Raw genomic sequence first — 14,745 nt, forward strand, 5'->3', positions numbered from 1 at the left:
GGATCTAGAGAAGTTAAGTGATTTTCTTCAGTAGCAGAGATAGAGGCAGAGTTGGGTTTCAAGCCCAGGTCCTCTGATACAGAATTCAGTGCTTTGCTCCTTCCTGTGTTCATCTTCAGTGTCCATGGACCCAACTGAAGTCCTGTGCTTACCCTTGTCTCCTAAATGAGAGAATCTTCTCCATGTAGCTTCCAAAGCTGTCTCCTTCAGGCTTTAAGTTGTTAGTAAAATATACGGCGACAGGGAGCCCAGATGGATTCATGCAGTGAAGATTCATGACTGACTGACTGACTGACTATTGCAGAATTTCTCAGTGTGGGTTCCTTGAGAACCCATGGAAAATCTTGCCCACTAGCAGGTCCATATTACTAGAAGTCACATAAAGTGAGTAGTTAAACTGAAAGGAAAATTAATGTATTAGCTCACTAAGGAAAACCTTTTGCTTCCTTAGAGTACATAGTCAGTTAGTAGCATTCTGAGGTATTGGAAGAGCCCAATGGGAAACATCTATCTCTAGAGGAAATTTGCTTTAGGAAGTCCCTAGTTGCCTGTTGCATGCAACATTTGTGAAACCATATGGAGAGGTCTGTGTATTCAGTATAAGCAGGGGCAGAGTAGTTGAGTTGGATTTTGTTTTTTCAGGTTATACCAGAATTGTTTCTATTAGGTAGTGGGAAGGGCATTCATTCGGGTTTTGTTGTTTACTCCACAGCAGAACTGGGGGAGTAGGGTAATTTAGTCATACAGAGCATTATGTTTACAAAGTTTTGTTTTTCTTCCATGTAACACTACTCATCCTTGGATTAGAGCAGAAAAAATATTTAGGTGAAGGTAGTATTGTGATGAATACCAGTGTACAATTATCAAAAGATGGTCCCTCTTTGCAAATGAATGGTGCAGTGTGTGGCCAAGTGGAGTAGTGAGGGACCATGTAAGGTTCCTGGGGGTTTGTGATGACTGGCCTATCATGGTTATTCTGGTCTGTCCTCTTGTGTGTTTGTTCTATGAGGCTCATTCATTAATTGGTATATTATCAGTATTTCAAGTTCCTTGTAATATGGAAGCAGATGCAGAGAAAGAGTGTTACTACAAAACCCTCTGAAACTGGTCTCTAGTTCCAGGCTTCCCTTCTCCAACCTATCTCCTCACCAATACCAAATTAATATCACTAAAGCTAGGGGTTTGCTGGAGCCAGCTTGAACTGACTGGCCAGACCCAACTGTAAAATTTTCAGCGTCAGCACTTATACCTCAAAATAGACAAATGCTAGAACTCAGAGATTGCTTTATGACTTTGTTAATTACATAGACTTAAGAAAGTAATAGGAAAAATAATAATAATGACGATTAAACTTCAAACTGTATCTTGCATAATCCCCACTTTCCTAGACAATTGTTAAACAAATGTTATTTTATAGACTTTGGGAAGCAAAACAAAGTTACCCATATTATCTACAGTCTGTTTAGGGAAGTTTCTGAGGGTGTCTTTCCCATAAAAGACATACAAGCATGTAGTAGAAGGTAGACTTTTGAAGGAAAGTCTGGCCTGGAGTGAGACCGTCTTATTTCCTGGATAAGCAGATGAAAATAGAGAACAATATAGTTCTTATTATAATCTATATGAAGTTGGCCAGTTAGGTTATCAGAGGTAGCAGAACATACTGAAACCACAGGAGGAGCGTGGATATAGTTTCTCAAAGTAGAAATCATCTCTGTTGGTCTTAAAGGGATTTCCCCTGTGGCTAGTAGCCACAATAAATGCCAAGAGGCTGAGAGAATAGTGGTGCCTCCAGAATACTGGTTTGTGCCAACTGGAATTGTTTTTTTTTCCTTCAGTTGTGAAGAGGGAACTGGAATTAGAATCAGGAAGACTTGGTTTTAAATCCTGGCTCAGGTATTTACTAACTCGGTGACCTTGGGTAAATCATTTAACCTCTCTGTGCCTCTGCTGTCTCCCAGTAAAATGAGATGTTTGGGACAGATGGCCTCTAATTTTCCTTCCAGCTCTAAATCTATGGTCCCATGAACATCTTTCCTGGGATATTAAAGCTTTGTGGAAAAATTTATATTCTAAAGAGCAAGAGAGGTGATCTTTTTGGATATAGATCCCAGAAAATAGGAAAAGGGAATTTTCTGACTCTCTTGATCCATAGCCTGATCATCTTTGCTCATTGCACCTAAGAAATTAGGGGTGGGGGAGCTGTTATGCTTCACTCATCCCAGAAGGTTCAATGAAATTGTTCTCCCTAAGCATTAAATACTACCTCTTATTTGGTACATCTTGGGAAAGATACTACATTTATACTGTATTCTCAGGAGAGACAATAATTTTATGAGAATTAAGACTGAGATGAATGAAAAAACCTGGAGGCAAAGGAACTTGAGCTCAAATCCCACTTGAGCTCAAATGTGACCCTGGACAACTTTAGCTAACTTCTATTCAATCTCTTCATCTGTAAAATAAGGATAACATCACCTGTCTCATAAGGTTGTGAGGAACAAATGAGGTATTTGTAAAGTGCTTGTATACCTTAAAGTGTAGTATAATTGTTAGTTATTATTATTATATTTGGGCACTGTGAATATCAATGTATGCCTTTGGGAGGATAGCCAATGACCGAGTCACATTTTGTTATGTAAATTAATAGCATTCTTGGTTATCTTCTGCACTAATTTGTCATTGTTAGCATTTTGGTATTTTCACTTACTGATCAAACATTTCAGTCAATTCAATAAGCATTTATAAAGCACCTACTATGTGTTAGGCACTACACTAAGCCCTGGGGATGAAAAGGAAAACAAAAAACAGCTCCTGCCCACTTTTACCTTTTACCACAGAGCAAAAGGAAAAGGTTGGAGCAGAATATATTGGAGCAGATGAAGTAAAAAAAGCAGGGGTAGCAATCCTAATCTCAGACAATGCAAAAGCAGAAATAGATCTAATCAAAGATATAAAGAAGGAAGCTATATCCTGCTAAAGGCACCACAGACAGCGAAGCAATGTCATTACTAAGCATATTTGCTCCAAGTGTTATAGCATCCATTTCTTGGAGTATAAGTTAAAGTTGCTACAGAAAGAAATAGAGAGCAAAATTGTACTATTTGGGGACCTCAAACTCTCCCTCTCTGAACTTGTTAAATCTAACTTCAAAATAAACAAGAAAGAAGTTGAGGAGGTGAAAAAACTCTGGATAAGGTAGATATGACAGACCTTTGGAGAAAATTGAATGGGGATGGAAAGGAAAACCTTTTTCTCAGGGGTACATGGCACATATACCAAAATTGACCAGTACAAGGGCATCGAAACCTCAAAATCTAGTGCAGAAAGGCAAAGATAATCAACGTATCCTTTTCAGATTATAATGCAATAAGAATTATATGTAATAAAAGGTCATGGAAAGGTAAATCAAAAACTAATTGGAAACTAAATAATCTAATACTAAAGAATGAATGGGTTAAACAACAAATCATAGAAACAATCAACAACTTCTTTCAAGAGAATGACAATAATGAGACAACCCACCAAAACTTGTGGATATTGTAAAAGCATTTCTTAGGGGAAGTTTTATATCATTAAATGCCTACATGAACAAAATAGAGAAAGAGATCAATGAATTTGGCATGCAGCTGATAAAACTAGAAAAACAAATTGAAAATCCTGAAGTAAATACCAAATGAGAAATACTGAAAACCAAAGGAGAGATTAATAAAATTGAAATTAAGAAAATTATTGAAATAATAAATAAAAGTAAGAGTTGGTTTTATGATAAAACAAATAAAACTGATAAACCTTTGATCAATTTGATTTAAAAATAAAGAAGAAAACCAAAATACTAATGTCAAAAATGAAAATGGTAAATTCACCTCCAATGAGGAGGAAATTGAAACAATAATTAGAAATTATTTTGCCCAACTGGATGCCCATAAATTTGACAATCTAAATGAGATAGGTGAATATTTTTTAAAATATATAAATTGCCCAGATTAACAAAAGAGGAATTTGAATACTCAAATAACAACATCTCAGAAAAAGAAATTGAACAAGCTATCAATTATCTCCATAGGAAAAAATATCCAGGGCCAGACCCAATGCCATATAGACTATTTGGGAAAATTGGTGATGGAATCCTACCAAATTCTTTTTATAATACAAATATAGTTCTGATATATGAACCAGGAAGAGTCAAAACAGAGAAAGAAAATTATAGACCAATTTCTCTAATGAAAATAGATGAAAAACTTTAAATAAGATATTAGCAAAAAAGAAAACAGAAATTATCACAAGAATAATACATTTTGATCAGGTAGGATTTATATCAGAAATGCAAGGCTGGTTCAATATTAGGAAAACTATAAGGATAATTGATCATATCAACAACAAAACTAACAGAAACCATATGATTATCTCAATAGCTGAGAAAACGTTTTTGACAAAATACAACATCCATTCTTACTGAAAACATTTCAGAGAATAGGAATAAATGGAGCCTTCCATAAAATAATAAGCAGTATCTACCTAAAACCATCAGCAAATATTATATAAATGAGGATAAACTGGATGCATTTTCAATAAGACCAGGGTGAAACAAGGATGTCCATTATCACTACTGTTATTCAATATGGTATTAGAAATTTTAGCTTTAGCAGTAAGAGAAGAAAAAGAAATTGAAGGAAAAAGAACAAGCAAAGAAGAAACTGTTTTCACTCTTTGCAGATGATATGATGATATACTTAGAGAATCCCAGAGAATCAAGTAAAAAACTACTTGAAATAAAAAAGAACTTTGGCAAAAGTTGCAGGTTACAAAATAAGCTCACACAAATTTTCTGCATTTGTTTATATTACTAACAAAGCCCAACAGCAAGAGATAGAAAAAGAAATCTCATTTAAAGCTAGCGTAGACACTATAAAATTTTGGGGAGTCTACCTGCCAAAGCAAATCCAGTGACTACATGAATACAATTATAAAACACTTTTCACACAAATAAAGTCAGATCTAAGTAAGTGGAAAAACGTCAGTAGCTCATGGTTAGGCCAAGCTAATATGATAAAAAAGACAATCGTACCTACATTAATTTACCTATCCACTGCCATACCAATCAAACTACCAGATAATTATTTTCTAGAGCTAGCAAAAAATAATATCAAAATTCATCTGGAAGAACAAAAGTTCCAGAATATCAAGGGAACTAATGCAAAGGAATGTTAGGGAAGGTAGCCTAGCCCTATCAGATGTCAAATTGTAATATAAAGCAGCAATCATCAAAACCACTTGGTACTGGCTAAGAAATACAGGACTAGGCCAGTAGAATAGGTTATGTACTCAACATACAGTAGTCAATGAACATAGCAATCCACTGTTTGATAAACCCAAGGACCTCAGCTTCTGGGATAAGAACTCACTGTTTGACAAAAATTGCTGGGAAAACTGGATAACAGTGTGGTGGAAACTGGGCATAGACCAATGCCTGACACCGTACACAAGAATAAAGTCCAAATGGATACATGATCTGGTATAAATACTGATACTATAAACAAATTAGGGGAGAAAGGAATAGTGTATTTGTCAGATTTATGGAGAATGGAGAAATTTTTGACCAAACAAGAAGTAGAGAACATCATGAAGTACAAAATGGATAATTTTTTTTTTATTTTATTTAACTTTTAACATTTATTTTCACAAAATTTTGGGTTACAAATTTTCTCCCCTTTTATCCCCTCCCCCCCCAAACCCAAGCATTCTAGTTGCCCCTGTGACCAATCTGCTCTCTCCTCTATCATCCCTCCCTGCCCTTGTCTCCGTCTTCTCTTTTGTCCTGTAGGGCCAGATAGCTTTCTTAACCCCTTAACCTGTATTTCTTATTTCCCAGTGGTAAGAACATTACATTTGATCCTAACACTTTGAGTTCCAACTTCTTTAGCTCCCTCCCTCTCCACCCCTTCCCCTTGGAAGACAAGCAATTCAATATAGGCCAAATCTGTGTAGTTTTGCAAATGATTTCCCTACTAGTTGTGTTGTATAGGACTAACTATATTTCCCTCCATCCTATCCTGTCCCCCATTACTTCTATTCTCTTATGATCCTTTCCCTCCCCATCAGTGTCGACCTCGGATTGCATTCTCCTCCCCATGCCCTCCCCTCCATCCTCCCCCCCCAACCCTGCTTGTGCCCCTGTCCCCCACTCTCCTGTATTATGAGATAGGTTTTCCTATCAAAATGAGTGTGCATTTTGTTCTTTCCTTTCATGGAATGTGATGAGAGTAGACCTCATGTTTTTGTCTTGCCTCCCCTCTTTATCCCTCCACTAATAAGTCTTTTGCTTGCCTCTTTTATGAGAGATAATTTGCCCCATTCATCTTCTCCCTTTCTCCTCCCAATATTTCTCTCTCACTGCTTGATTTGATTTTTTTTTTTGAGATATGATCCCATCCTCTTCAGTTCCCTCTGTGCACTCTGTCTCTATGTATGTGTGAGTGTGTGCATGTGTGTGTATGTACTCCAACCAGTACCCAGATACTGAAATGTTTCAAGAGTTACAAATATTTTCTTTCCATATAGGAATGTAAACAGTTCAACTTTAGTAAGTCCCTTATGACTTCTCTTTGCTGTTCACCTTTTCATGGTTCTCTTCATTCTTGTGTTTGAAAGTCAAATTTTCTTTTCAGCTCTGGTCTTTTCATCAAGAATGCTTAAAAATCCTCTATTTCATTGAAAGACCATTTTTTCCCCTGAAGTATTATACTCAGTTTTGCTGGGTAGGTGATTCTTGGTTTTAGTCCTAGTTTCTTTGACTTCTGGAATATCCTATTCCATTCCCTTCGATCCCTTAATGTAGAGGCTGCTATATCTTGTGTTATCCTGATTGTGTTTCCACAATACTTGAATTGTTTCTTTCTAGCTGCTTGCAATATTTTCTCTTTCACCTGGGAATTCTGGAATTTGGCCACAATGTTCCTGGGAGTTTCTCTTTTTGGATCTCTTTCATGCGGTGTTCTGCGGATTCCCTGAATATTTATTTTGCCCTCTGGTTCTAGAATCTCAGGGCAGTTTTCCTTGATAATTTCGTGGAAGATGATGTCTAGGCTCTTCTTTTGATCATGGTTTTCAGGTAGTCCCAGAATTTATACATTGTCTCTCCTGATTCTATTTTCCAGGTCAGTTGTTTTTCCAATAAGATAGTTCACATTATCTTCCATTTTTCGAATCTTCTCGCTATGTTCTGTGATATCTGTCTTTCTCATAAAGTTCTTAGCGTCCATCTGTGCCATTCCAGTTTTGAAAGATCTATTTTCTTCAGTGAGCTTTTGAATCTCCTTTTCCATTTGGCTAATTCTGCTTTTGAAAGCATTCTTCTCCTCTTGGCCTTTTGAACCTCTTTTGCCAATTGAGTTAGGCTAGTTTTCAAGGTGTTAATTTCTTCAACATTTTTTTGGTTCTCCTTCAGCAGGGAGCTGATCTGCTTTTCATGCTTCTCTTTCATCCCTCTCATTTCTCTTCCCAGTTTTTCCTCCACCTCTCTAACTTGATTTTCAAAATTCTTTTTGAGCTCTTCCATGGCCTGAGCCCATTGGGTGGGCTTGGGCACAGAATCCTTGATTTCTGTGTCTTTGTCTGATGATAAACATTGTTCTTCCTCATCAGAAAGGAAGGGAGGAAGTGTCTTTTCTCTGAGAAAGTACCCTTCAATAGTTTTATTTCTTTTCCCTTTTCTGGGCATTCTCCCCAGCCAGTGGCTTAACCTCTGAATATTCTCCTCACACCCACCTCACCTCCTGATCCTCCCAGCCAGCGTTTGGGGACTGAGATTCAAATGCTGCTTCCCGCCTTAGGGCTTTTGGCGGGGGCAGGGCTGCTATTCAGTGTGAGAATTAAGTTCAGATTGTCAGGTCAGGGTAGGGCCACCTCTCAGGCTCAGTTCCCTCAGGGGGTTTATGTACAGACCTTCCACAATGGATCCAGGCTCCCACCCACTTGGGGAGCCCCTGTCTGCAGCCACCTCTCAGCTTCTATCTCCCGGGGGGGGCCGAGCCATGGGGGCACCCCACTCCCCTCTCGACCCGCCAAAGAGACTCTCTCACCGACCCCCATCACCTGTGGATGGAGGGGCTTGTGCCACCACTGGAGATCCCATTCCTGAAGCCTGCTCGGATCTGTATCTCTCGGAGCCGCGGCCCCCGCAGGTCTGGGCTGGGCTCCGCGTCTGCAGCGCGACGGACCTTTTGCGAGAGGTTTGCAGGTCCCTCTGTGGGTGGAGGGACCCGCGTGGCCTCAGGATATCCTGTCTCCGTAGCCTGCTCGGATCTTTTCCTCACGGTGTCGTGGCCGCTGCAGGGCTGCACTCAGTTCCCAGTCCCGGCGCCCAGTCCGCAGCGCAAAGGAGCCCCCCGCGAGAGGTTTGCAGGTCTCTCTGGAACAGAAATCTCCCTCGCTCCAATATTCCGTGGCCTCTGGGTGCAGAATTAACCATGAGTTGGTCCCCTCTAGCCATTGTGTGGGTTGTGGGTTCGGAGCTATGTGTATGTGCGTCTTTCTACTCCGCCATCTTGGCTCCGCCCCCATTCAAAATGGATGATTTTGATTACATTAAATTGAAAAGTTTTTGCACAAACAAAACCAATGCAATCAAGATTAGGAGGGAAGCAGAAAACTGGGAAAGAATTTTTGCAAATAGTGTCTGTGATAAAGGCCTCGTATCTAAATATGGAGAGCTAAGTCAAATGTACAAGAATATAAGTCATTCCCCAATTGATAAATGTTCACATGTTCACAGGATATGAACAGAGAGTTTTCAAAGGAAGAAGTTAAAGCTTTCTATAGTCATATGAAAAAGTGCTCCAAATCACTATTGATTAGAGAAATGCAAATCAAAACAACTCTGAGATACCACATTGCACCTATCAGATTGGCTAACAAAGCAGGAAGATAATAAATGTTGGAGAAGATGTGGGAGAGTTGGAACACTAATTCACTGTTGGTGTAGCTGTGAGCTGATTCAACCATTCTGGAAAACAATTTGAAACTATGCCTAAAGGGCTACAAAAATGTGCATACCTTTTGACCCAGCAATATCCTTTCTAGAGATAGAGATCATATCTCTAAGAAATCATAAAAATGGGAAAGGGTCCCATATGTACAAAAATATTTATAGCAATTCTTTTTGTGCTGGCCAAGAACTGGAAATGGAGGAGATGCACATCAATTGGGGAATGACTGAACAAGTTGGGCTGTGTGAATGCAGTGGAATACTATTGTTTAAAATATTTTCTGCAGTTAGTTTTTTTCTTTTTTAAAAATTTGTTTATTTATTTTTATTTTTCAACATTAATTTCCACAAGATTTTGAGTTCAAAATTTTCTCCCCATTTCTCCCCTCCCCCCACCCAAAAACACTATGCATTCTGATTACTCCTTTCCCCAATCTGCCCTCCCTTCTATCACACCTCTCCCTTCCCTTATTCTGATCTTTTCTCTTTTCTTGTAGCACAAGATAGATTTCTATACTCCATTACCTGTATTTCTTATTTCCCAGTTGCATTCAAAAACAATTCTTAACATTTATTCCTAAAACTTTGAGTTCCAACTTCTCTCCCTTCCTCCCTCCCCACCCATTTTCACTGAGAAGGCAAGCAATTCAATATAGGTTATATATGTGTAGTTTTGCTAAAGACTTCCATAATAGTCATGTTGTGAAAGGCTAACTATGCTTTCCTCCATCCTATCCTCCTCCGTCTTTATTTCATTCTCTCTTTTGACCTTGTCCCTCCCCTAAAGTGTTTACTTGTAATTACTCCCTCCTCCCATTTGTCCTCTCTTCTATCATCTCCCCCAACTCACTTCTCCTACTTTCTTGTAGTGTGAGATACATTTTCATACCAGATTGAGTGTGCATGTTGTTCCCTCCTTGAGTCAAATGTGATTAGAGTAAGCTTCACTTTTTGACTCTCACCTTCTCCCCTTTTCACCTCCATTGAAAAAGGTTTATCTTGTCTCTTTATTGAGAGATAATTTGCCCTATTCAATTTCTCTCTTTCTCCTCCTAACATATTCCTCTCTCATCCCTTAATTTTATGTCTTTAGATATCATCCCTTCTTATTCAACTCACCCAGTATCCTCTTTCTATTTATATGTGTGATTGTGTGTGTGTGTTTGTGCATGTGTGTATAATCCCTCCAAATACCCAAATACTAAGAAAAGCTTCAAGAGTTGCAAATATTATCTTTCCATGTAGGAATGTAAACAGTTCAACTTTATAAGTCCCTTGTGATTTCTCTTTCCTATTTACCTTTTCATGCTTCTCTTGATTCTTGTGTTTGAAAGTCAAATTTTCTTTTCAGCTCTGGCCTTTTTATAAAGAATGCTTGAGAGTCCTTTATTTCACTGAATGATCATTTTTTCCCCTGAAGTATTATGCTCAGTTTTGCTAGATAGATGATTCTTCGTTTTAATCCTAGTTCTTTGACTTCTGGAATATCATATTCCAAACCCTTTGATCCCTTAATATAGAAGCTGCTGGATCTTGTGTTATCCTGATTGTATTTTCACAGTGCTCAAATTCTTTCCTTCTGGTTGCCTGCAATATTTTCCCTTTGACCTGGGAACTCTGGAATTTGGCTATAATATTCCTAGGAGTTTTTCTTTTCCAATTTCCTTCAGGATGTGGTCAGTGGATTCCTTCAATATTTATTTTACCCTCTGGTTCTATAATATCAAGGCAGTTTTCCTTGATAATTTCATGAAAGATGATGTCTAGGCTCTTTTTTTTGATTGTGGCTTTCAGGTAGTCCCATGATTTTTAAATTGTTTCTCTTGGATCTGTTTTACCGGTCAGTTGTTTTTCCAATGAGATATTTCACATTGTGTTCTATTTTTTCATTCTTTTGGTTTTGTTTCTTAATTTCTTGGTTTCTCATAAAGTCATTAGCCTCCATCTGTTCCATTCTAATTTTTAAAGAACTATTTTCTTCAGAGAGTTTTTGAACCTCTTTTTCCATTTTACTAATTCTGCTTTTTAAACTATTCTTCTCCTCATTGACTTTTCAGATCTCTTTTGCCATTTGGGTTAGTCTATTTTTAAAGGTGTTATTTTCTTCAGCATTTTTTTGGGTCTCCTTTAGCAAGCTGTTGACTCGCCTTTCATGATTTTCTCGCATAGCTCTCATTTCTCTTCCCAATTTTTCCTCCACCTCTCTTACTTGATTTTCCAAATCCTTTTTGAGCTCTTCCATGGCCTAAGACCATTGCATATTTATTTTGGAGATTTTGGATGCAGAAGCCTTGATTTTATATCTTCCTCTGATGGTATGCTTTGTTCTTCCTCATCTGAAAGGATGGAAGAAAATACCTGTTCACCAAGAAAATACCCTTCTGTAGTCTGATGTTTCCCCCATTTTGGGGCATTTTCCTAGCCAGCTCCTTGACTTTTGAGCTCCTTGTCAAGAGCAAAGTATACTCTAGGGACCTGTAAATTCTCAGTTCCTTCAAGGTGGCACAATCAAGGGAGAGGAGTTTACTCTTCTCCCTGCCTGCACTCTGATCTGGGAGTAACCACAAGCTATTCAGCCCAGGATCTGAGTAGAATTCCCTCTCCATAGCCCCCACCAGCTCCACCAACCAGTGCTCCTCCTCACCTCAAGACTGCCATTCAGGGCTTAGATCCAGACCAGCAGCTAACTTCCTCCAGGGTCTTTCGGCTGAGGGACACAAAAATGGATGCTGCACCACCTAGGGCCACCTGGAGCCAAGTGGAGGGCAGGATCCTGCTCCCTTCTCACCCGGGTGAAAGACCTTTCTCACTGACCTTTGAAGCTGTCTCTGGCATTTGTGGGTTGAAGAATATGGAAACTGTAGCTGTTGCCAGGGATTTCGTGCCCCATCCTGCTCCAGTCCTGTCTATGCAGCATGGCCAAGGCTGGGCTGTGCTCCACTCCGAAACCAGTGAGATAGATCTTTCCTGTCCACCTTCCAGGCTGTCTTGGGCTGAAAATCTCTTTTACACTGTCATCTTGTGCCTTCTGCTGCTCTAGAATTTGTTTAGAGTTATTTTTTACAGGTATTTTATGGGCTGTTGGGAGAGAGTTTGTACAGGTCCATCCTTCTACTCTGCCATCTTGGTTTTGCCCCCCATAATGGAATACTATTGTGCTATTAAACAAATGATGAATAGGAAGACATCAGAGAGGCCTAGAAGGACCTATATGAACTGGTGCTGAGTGAAAGGAGCAGAACCAGGAAAACTTTGTACACAACAAGAACCACAGTGTGTGAAGAATTTTTCTGGTCAACTTAGCCTTTCACAACAATGCAAGGACTTAAAAAATTTCCAGCAGATTCTTGAGGCAAAATGCCTTGCACATTCATAGAAAGAAATATGGAACTGGATCTCAGAATGAAACAGACCATTTTCTCTTGTGTTATGTTCTATTTTGTTTTCATGGCTTCTCCCATTCATTTTAATTTTTCTATGCAACATGACTAAGGTGAAAATGTATTTAATAAGATTGCATATGTAGAACCTATATAAGATTGCATGCTGTCTCTAGGCGGGAGGGGGAAGGGAGATGGGAAAGAGAGAGGAAGGGGGAAAAAATATAAGATATATGGAAGTGATTTAGAAAACTAAAAACAAATAAATTAATTTAAAAAAAGAAAAAGAAAAATCCATTCAACAAGTTTTAAGTGCCTACTATATGCCAGTCACTGTATTAGGCATTGTGCTTTAGAGACAAAAATGGAAGTCTCATCATTTTCCCTCCTAAATCCTCCTCTCCCTCTTCAAGCTTCCTTATTACTATAGAAGACAACTCTATCCTTTCAGTCCATCAGGCTTGAAACCTATGAGTTTTCTTCAACTCCTCAATGTCTCTTGTGTCCTTCCTTCATCCAATCTGTTGCAAGGCCTGATGTTTTTACCTCTCCAACATTTCTCATATATTCCCCCTTCTCTCCTGCCACCATTCTAGTTCAAGGCCTCATATCACTTCATTCCTAGACTATTGCAATAGTTTATTGATGAGTCTGCCTATCTCACTTCTCTCCTTGTTCAAATCCATCCTTCATTCAGTCATCAAGGTGATTTGCGAAAGCTCATGTCCCTCTCCCACTCAATAAACTCCAATTGTTCCCTATCACCTCCAAGATTAACTACAAAATGCTCTGTCTGGCATTCAAAGCTCTTTGTAACCTAACTCCTTCCTATTTTTTCAGTCATCATACTACCCAACATATCCTCTCTGATCCATTGACACTGGTCTCCTCACTATTCTAAGAACAATACACTTCCTTTGGCTCCAGGCATTTTCTTTGGCTGTTTTCCATCCCTGGAATGCTCTTTCCCCTCAACTCCACCTACTTACTTCCCTGAATACTTTGGATTCTCTGAATACTTGAATACTGAATAATTGAGAGTAAGTCTCAACTAAAATCCCATCTTTTATAGGAAACCTTTCCCAACCTTCTTAATTCTAATGCTTTTACTCTATTAATTATTTCTTATCTACCCAGTATTTAACTTGCTTTGTGTATATTTATTTGCATGTTGTCTCCCCCATTCAACTGTATATTCTTTGTACTGAATGGAATTTAACAAAAGGGTAAATTGAGGCAGATCTCTGCGCAAGATAATACTTATTAGCAGGGGCATGCTACATGTCAATAAATGAGTCAATGAATTGCCTCCAGTTATGTCAAAGACCCTGAGCAAGAGAATAATTCCTCTTATATAGGTTTTGAGGAGCACAGAACAAAGAATAGCAAAGGGTAGATAGCATCATGGAATTCAGTCAACATGATAGGTTACAGACCAGAGGCATAGGCAACAGTATGAATGGTTAGAAGTTTGGTAATGGGGGCTGACGACAACCCCACTTCTTCTCTCATGAGACTAAGAAGTGTTCTATGTTTGAGTCCAGGTACAAGATAGAGGCCCCGATTTTTGGGCAGGAAACCAGTCATTCTTGAAAGATAGCTTGATGGATTACAGATATCAGACCCAACTCCATTTCTTTCACACACATTTCACAGTTAGCAAAATTCCTTGAGACAAGGCTAGATCAGTGATTAGCAGGACAGCTTGATTTCTGAAATTAACCCATTACAGGCCAGGTGAATTCTGAACTAAGTTCAGAGACAAAGAACCATGACTTAAGCAGTTACAGGACAAAAGCAGATACTTATAACTAGAATAAATAAGAAAATGACTCAGGTTCAATCTTAATCTTCTTACCTTGAGAGCAGGAAATGTCTTGCCTCTTTTTGTGTCCCTAGTGTTTAGCACAGTGCCTGGCATATAGTAGGCACTTAACAAATATGGATTGGTTGCCTTCAAGAAGCTTACATTCTATTAGGGGAAGCAACATGCATAAAGTTAAGTAAATACAATATATCTAAAAAATTAATACATAACAATGGGTGGTCATTGGGAACTGAGGAAAGGCTTCATGTAAGAGATGACACTTGAGCTGGGCATCAAAAGGAGCCAGGAATCTAGGTGAGTAGGGGAAGTTTCTTCCAGGATAGCCTATGCAAAGTGAGAGAAATAATTATTAATAACCAATTATTTGGGGAGATTCGAATTTCCTGCTTCTTGTTCTATCCTCACTTCAAGTCCTCAGTCTAAAGGTTGAGCTAACCTTCTCCTCTATCCAGATCCCACCCAGATGGGGAATCTATGTGTTCTATTCAAGTTTGGGGGTGAGGTGAAGGGGATAAATTCTTGGACTAGATTGCCCAAGGCTGGGGGCAATTTAG

This window comes from Notamacropus eugenii, chromosome 5, assembly GCF_028372415.1.
Source record: "Notamacropus eugenii isolate mMacEug1 chromosome 5, mMacEug1.pri_v2, whole genome shotgun sequence".
Taxonomy (NCBI): domain Eukaryota; kingdom Metazoa; phylum Chordata; class Mammalia; order Diprotodontia; family Macropodidae; genus Notamacropus; species Notamacropus eugenii.